This window comes from Miscanthus floridulus, chromosome 5 (assembly GCF_019320115.1).
Source record: "Miscanthus floridulus cultivar M001 chromosome 5, ASM1932011v1, whole genome shotgun sequence".
NCBI classification, from domain to species: Eukaryota; Viridiplantae; Streptophyta; class Magnoliopsida; order Poales; family Poaceae; genus Miscanthus; species Miscanthus floridulus.
In genome coordinates this window covers 106,906,387-106,913,464 of record NC_089584.1, presented here as the reverse complement: position 1 = coordinate 106,913,464, position 7,078 = coordinate 106,906,387, and positions in this window count along the sequence as shown.

Below are 7,078 nucleotides of genomic sequence, written 5' to 3'. Positions count from 1 at the left end.
CACTCTTCTCTCTCTACGCCATGCTCCTCTCTCCTCCCCGCAGCGTGGTCATAGCGAGGTGAGTCTGAGCGAGCAGACGATGGAGGGCGAGTAGAGCCTCGGTGCCATCACCAGCCCCCTCGCCAATGAGCGCGCTCCCCAGCGGGTGAGCACGCCGCCGTCGAGCGGTCTCGCTGCGGCGCCCCCTTGGACAGAGCCCGGCGAGCAGTGCCCCCGGCTCAGCCTTCTTCTCCCCGCGCGCCGCTGCACTATGGCGGTGTCAGCAGCGGTCGAGGCAAGCCTCCCCTTCCCCTTTTTCCCCTTTTGATTTTCTTCATCTATTTTAGATTTTCTTCTCGGATTTCATCTGATTGGGGATTAGGGTTAGGGTTAAATCAATTTAGGGTTAGGTTTTTCTGTTCTGTTCTTCTTCTTCCTGAATTGATTATGGGTTTAGGGTTCGATTTCGAGTAGACTTGAAACCGAGCCCTCCTTCTCTTCTTTCTTTTACCCAGTTAGGGTTAGGGTTAGGAAAACCCTCTTTCTTCTCAGATCCGAGCTGGATCTGATTGGTTCTCTGCTTTCTTGTCTGTTTACCCATTCTAGATCTAAAGACCCTAGAAACCGTGTCTCTGGTACCATTGTTGAAACATGTAGAATCACTAGGAGCATAGAACTAGCCGGGTACTTGCTGTTGAATAGAATCATGAAGCCTAGAACATCTACTAGTGTAGTAATTAGAGAGAGGTAGTGCTAGATTACCGACCATCGTAGGCTTTCGATCCACTCGCGTCCGCCATGAAATCGGTGTCTGCGCTAGGGCAGCGACGGTCGGTGAAGACAGCGTTGGTGATGCATGGTGCCGACCGGCGGTGAAGGCAGTGGAGTCCGGTGATGCAGTCCGAAGGCGGCGCAGTGCTATGGTGGAGGTGCTTCCCGTCACTGGCTGCGCCCCTCACTAGATCGGGTTTAAGGTTTGTCGGTGGGGAGCTCGGCTCAGGCGAACCTCGTGACTTGAGCCACCGGCCTCCACCTCTATTTATTGCGTAGTGTGACAGGGGCTCTCCAGTCATAGTGGGCTGGGCGCCTCCAATTAGGACATGGATCAAAGGCCCAACTGGACCGTTGGGCCCAGTTTAGAATTAGACGACCATCGGCGTCAGGTGGCCGACGCTGAGGCCCGGGTATAGAAGCACGCTCTTCTTGTTCATCGTTGGACGACTCAGATTTTTTTTAATTTTAACCCTTTTTAATATAATTTTAAATCTAACACTATCAATTTTTTAAAAAAACTAACACTTTTGGCCACGTCTATTGTCCTGGCACGGCCAAATGCCTCTGTCGCGCCATGCATGGTGGCGCGGTAGAGGGCTGACGTGGCGTGGGCCGGCCTAGGGGACTGATGACATGGCAGGTCCTGCTGCGCCACTGACCTTGGCGTGGCAGTGCCGCGCCCTGTTGTGTGGTGTGGTTGGACCAAATATACCGCCCGAGCAGCCACACCACCTGACCGCTTCGCCTGCCGCCCGCCCAGGCTACCTGGATGGTTGAATTGAAATGCATCGCGCCCATATTTTGTTGAGTTTTTTTCACGGCTGAATAGAGAATTTGATAAGTCAATGATTAGTTTTTCGTCTTTCATAATATGGTTATGCACCATTTTAACTAATCAATTACGAAAAATTGCCACCGGCGTCCAGATACGCCGGAACTGCCGGTTCCCAAACGCAGGGTACTTAATCTCGCCGACAGTGCTGCCGTGACTCAAAGAAACGAATAAGAAGCAAGTTGACAAGCTGCCACATAACATATTTATTGTTTTGACATAACTTTGAGATAACATAACCAAATAACCCTGCAAGTTTTGGATGCCAATATTCGTTTGACCTAACAAACTAAGACCCAGGAGTGTAAGGATCCCTTAGACGCCTCTGTCTCTTCGGATTTGTTGGCAACACATTGGGAGTGTAGCCAACGTCGGTATGGTTGCGTCGACGGTGCGTATGGCTCGTACCCTGCAGGTATATGATACGTATAATTACTTATAATTCTTTATGATCGTTAGTTCATGGAGCGTACATATTTAAATAAACTATCTTTGATAGTACCTGTGAGGCTCCTTAGGTACCAAGCGGGGCACCACCTAGCTGAGACATGCCGATCTCGTGCTGTGGCCAATCGTCGCACTGGTTGTGCTGTCTGTGGAAGCCTAGGGGGTCATCGTCATCATCGTCCTTGGTTGTAGGGTCCTTCCCAGCGCTATGATGTGGTGGTGTACATACCGTGGAAGTGGCACCCGACCGCGCCGAAGTCATCGGCTGAGAAGAGCCGGCTAGTGTCCTCAAAGAGGCTGAAGACGTGCCACCCGACCGTACCGGGAGTGGCAGTTCCTCATACAGAGTGTCCATGCAGCTCAGCTTCTGAGCTAGCTTCCTGCAGCTCTTCTTCACCTTCTGCATAAATAGACGTTAAAGTTAGTGCATTACCCAAACACATATACACTAAAGAAACATTTTCGAAACGGACAAGTTTATGTTTTCCTCCACAAAAGCCGCGAGAACGCCTGGCCCCTGCCCTCTAGACTCGTGAAGCCAGAACGCTGCTTCGTTGGACAGCCTTGACAATTGTGTCACCTGGGTATAGAAACGTGGTTGAACAGTTTTAGTACACATAATACAAAAAGGATAACAAATTGTACCATTCAAGTATCTTACCATGTATCTTTGAAGCGGGCCTCTCTGTAGATGTGTGTTCTCCCTAGTGGTAACATCGTACACATCTTCGATGACATCTTCCTTCGAGTCCTCGTCAATCGCCACGTCAGTGTATGGGGGCTTGATATGTGTCCTCATAGACCTGTAAAGCCACCGCAGGTACTCATCGAAGGTGTGCTGGTCATGTGGAGGACCCGCAAGGACCGCATGTGATACCCTAGTCTGCCACAAATGGATGTATGAGCTATATGTCACGCGCCAATCCTTGATCTTGTACCTCTTCCTGCGATCAAACCTGCAACAAAACGATGTTAGTTGTACCAAACACACCTCTGAATTGTAGCATTGTTATTAATCAATAACGCACCCGTGCAATTCCTGATTGGTGGAGTAAAGCGGTGGTGGGCACCATGTCATTCTTCCAAACTGTCTGTAGACACAGATGGGCAAGTGAATCTCGACCTCATGGAAGAAAATAAGAGGGACATCGCAGCGATACTCGTATGACTCGTCCCTAGTGACAGGACTCAAATAGCCCTAGAGCTCTAGAGAATCCCAAGGACACCAAAACACCTAAAATTTCATAATTGTGTTAGGTTGTGATATAGTATACATCGAAGAAGACACTGCTACGATAGTATATAGAGCGTAACCTGGTGCTATGTCAGGACGTCGAGATCGTCTGTATACTCCCTGTACTTGCGCCACGCATTCCCTCTAACTAACTATGCTTCCGTCCAGATATACAGAGCTATAGGGAATATATCATGCCCGTTCCATCGCTGCATTGAACACGATAATGAATTAACAACAAATAATCTCATCATATCTAACTGCCTGGAAGAATATAATAAACCGAAGTACTTACCGGTAAACCATTATTAAGGGGCCTCCCAACGGACAATCGTTCCCAACACCAAACCTGAAGTAGGTAGGAGCAACCCCCAAGGTTCGCATGTCCTGAGGTGCGATGGCAAGCAACGCATAGCTGTCGATACATCCATGCCAGGACTGCGCTGCCCCAGCTGTACCCCGCTATGTTCTCCCATGGCTGACGAAGTATGTCAAGGAAGATCCAGCTGATGGTGTTACCCGAGGCGTCTAGGAAGAGGAAAGCACCAAAAAAGTGTCAGAGCCACACTCGAGCGAACCTGTCGATCTGTGCCTCCTCAGCTTGTGGGTCCATATACTCAAAGCGCTCTATGATCTAGGACGACGAAACACCGGAACTTTTTCTATAATTGATTAAAGAAAATAAGACCCGATGCTAGCTATAAAGCAATGAAAGTATTAAATAGGCTTGAATTACTCACTTATTTTTCTTGGAAGCATCGTCGTCCGGTGGAAGAAAGCTAGTAAACTGAGCCACCAGCTCCCTCTAGTGATCGTTGTCAACTATCCCTGTCACTGGAAGTCCCTCCATCCGAAGGCCTAAAATAGCCTTCACGTCCTGCAACGTCAAGGTCATCTCGTCACAAGGTAGGTGGAACATGTGGGTCTTAGGCCTCCACCTGTTACAAGAATAGAACAACTGTTAGTTGCCTCCAATTTATTACAAGAAAGTTTACGTACAAAGAATGCACTCGCACATGTCTACAGCTACAGTAAGTAGTGTTGGGTCAATGGGCGGAAGACCGTGGTTGACAACACAGACAAGCTCGAGGAAGCCGGCACGTCATATGTATGGCGTATAACGCTCGTCCCACTGATGCGCCCTGGTGTGAGTGCAGGGCCTCAAAGGAGGCAAAGACACCTCTGCGTTGTTGTCACTCAAGATGTGTGCTCGGTGCTGATCGTCGTACTCCACCTCAAAAATGGGGTACAACGAGTGCTGCGTGGGAGGGGTCATCCTGTTACAAATTGATAAACAAAGCGTTAGAGTATTCAAATTAACAAAATTCAAGTTAACATTAGTAAGTTCACAAACAAATTCACTAAGCAAACTAGCCTAAATCCCTAAACCCAAAATCCTAACTATACTAGATAATAAATACATAATCAATCCATATAAAACTTTGATTCCAAAATTACAAGTAATCCCTCCGTCTCAAAATAAATACACATCTTGCTTCTCTAGTAGTCAAATATGTTTAAGTTTGATCAAAACTAAAAAACACGGTATCAATATTTGTATCTCCTAATAAGTTTATTACAAAAGTATACTCCATGCTTAATGTAATAGTACCTATTATGTATCATAAATATTAGTACACTATTATATAAATTTGGTCAATTTTTTTAAAAAAATTAACTTCAGGAAGCGAGATGTGTATTTATTTAGGACCGAAGGGGTACTTTCTCCGTCACATAACAATAGTCGTTCTAAGATATCACAAAGACACCAATACTCAATGAAAATAGCCTCTATGCCCCTACATGCTCCTAGAAATGCTAGCACTAGCAGACCGCATCAACTCTTTTGCTTCTGTGCCGGCCGCTCGAGGATTGCGAGGGCACGTGGGGGTACCGTAGGGATATAAAAAATACTAACTATACTAGATAATAAAAAATATGAAATCGAGAAGGAGGTACCTTAGGAGCAGGCGGCCTTGACGCGTCTGCGTTCGTGGCGCGGCCGGCTAAGGCGCTGAGCGGCGGGAGTGGCCGGGCGCGGCGTGGACAAGCGGCCGAGGTCGGGCCGTGCGGGCGCGGGTAGGGCGAGGCGAGGCCAGGCGAGCGCATGCGGGCTCGTGCGGCCGCAGGCAAGGCGCTGGCGGCGGGGCGCGTGCGGCTGGCGGCGGCGACGTTCGGGCGGGCGGGCATGGCAGGGGTGCGTGCGGGTGGGCGGGCTCGCACGCGGTATATATCTGGTCCAGCCGCGCCACGGATCAGGACGCGGCACTGCCGCGCCAAGGTCGGTGGCGCGGCAGGACCCGCCACGTCATCGGCTCCCCAGGCCGACCCACGCCACGTTAGCCCTCTGTCGTGCCACTATGCATGGCGCGGCATAGACATTCATAGTCAGCCGGAACAGTATTTTTCTTTCATAATAATTTAGCCAGAACAGTGTTTTTAGCTTTCAGACCAACGAACGGGACTATTATAGTTAGTTGAGTCAAGATTGAGTCCATCCATAAGCATGGCTAGATCTCAGGCTTGAGTTGTGCTCGAGCTTGAGGTAGGCTTGCTCAAACTTGACTCGTTTACACACTCGAGCCAAAAGGTTTTATTTCTCGATCTATTTTGCCAAAAATTCAATGTTAATCGTTGATTTTTCCCCAAATGCTCAACCTAATTTTCAATCTCCATGAATTCTACTTTCTTGTATCAACATTCAGCTCTTATGAGTTGAGGTGTATGTATTTGCCTATTTGGTGCAAGAGTCTACAATGCTGTTGAAAAATAGTTACACTCCTTTGGTATTCCTTTTGTTTCATTTATATACGAATGTATTGTGCGTCTTTTTTTAAGGGATTTTTGGATCGAGGCCATTATAATTTTTTGAGATTAGAGATACGTCATTATAATTTATCTATTTGAAAAACTATCATTATAATTCTATTTCTCCCTCATTCATGCCATTTTGTGCAGGCGCATCTCTCGTGTACATGACGCACTGTCAGACACGTATACGTACACAAACACATACGGACTTCGCCTCGTCCGTTAGATTGGGCCCGCCCGTGGCAGCCAGCGCACGACGGAGTGGCGTCGCTCGCCTGCGGCGGCCTGCGTGCGAGGGCACGAGGCGGAGAGCGCGCGAGCGAACGAGGCAGAGAGCGCGCGAGCGGAGTGGCGGCGAGCACGCGAGGAGGAGAGAGCGCGGCAAGGGCCAGCACGTCGGCGCAGGACATGGCGCTGGGGCACTCGAGCTCCAGTGCAGTCTTGGCGTGCGTGACGGCCTGGAAGGCGTCCCCCGGGAGCAACTGTCTCTGTGCGGCAATGACGCTCGGACCACGCGAACGCGTTGGGGTCCGACGCGTCACACCCGCTGACGATGTAGTCGTGGAAGAAGACACGGAGTCACGCTCGCTGTGGTGGTCGGGTGCGACAGCTGCTCCTGCGACACCACGTCCGTAATGATCTGCTCCGTGCTCAGACCACGTCTTGCTGTAGTAGTTGGGAACCAACTTCGCCGCGGTCTTGGTCGCGGTGAGGAGGAAGAGAGGCAATGAGCGCGTGCCTCGCGCGCAGGCCGTACGGCGACGACCAAATCACCATACCAGCAGCACGTATGTTTGCTGCTTGCCAGCCAGGCACGGAGCAACGATGACTGCCTTGCGGCCTTGCCTACGGCCGCAACAAAGATGCAAGGAGAAACTGACCACGGTTACCTGTGCGCCGCTCGTCGCGGTCTCTGCCCCGTGCGCTCACGCGCAGGCCGCCACGGGCTAGCGCCGCCGCTCCATCTCGCGCGTGGCCGCTGTGGGCTGGCTCAATCTAAC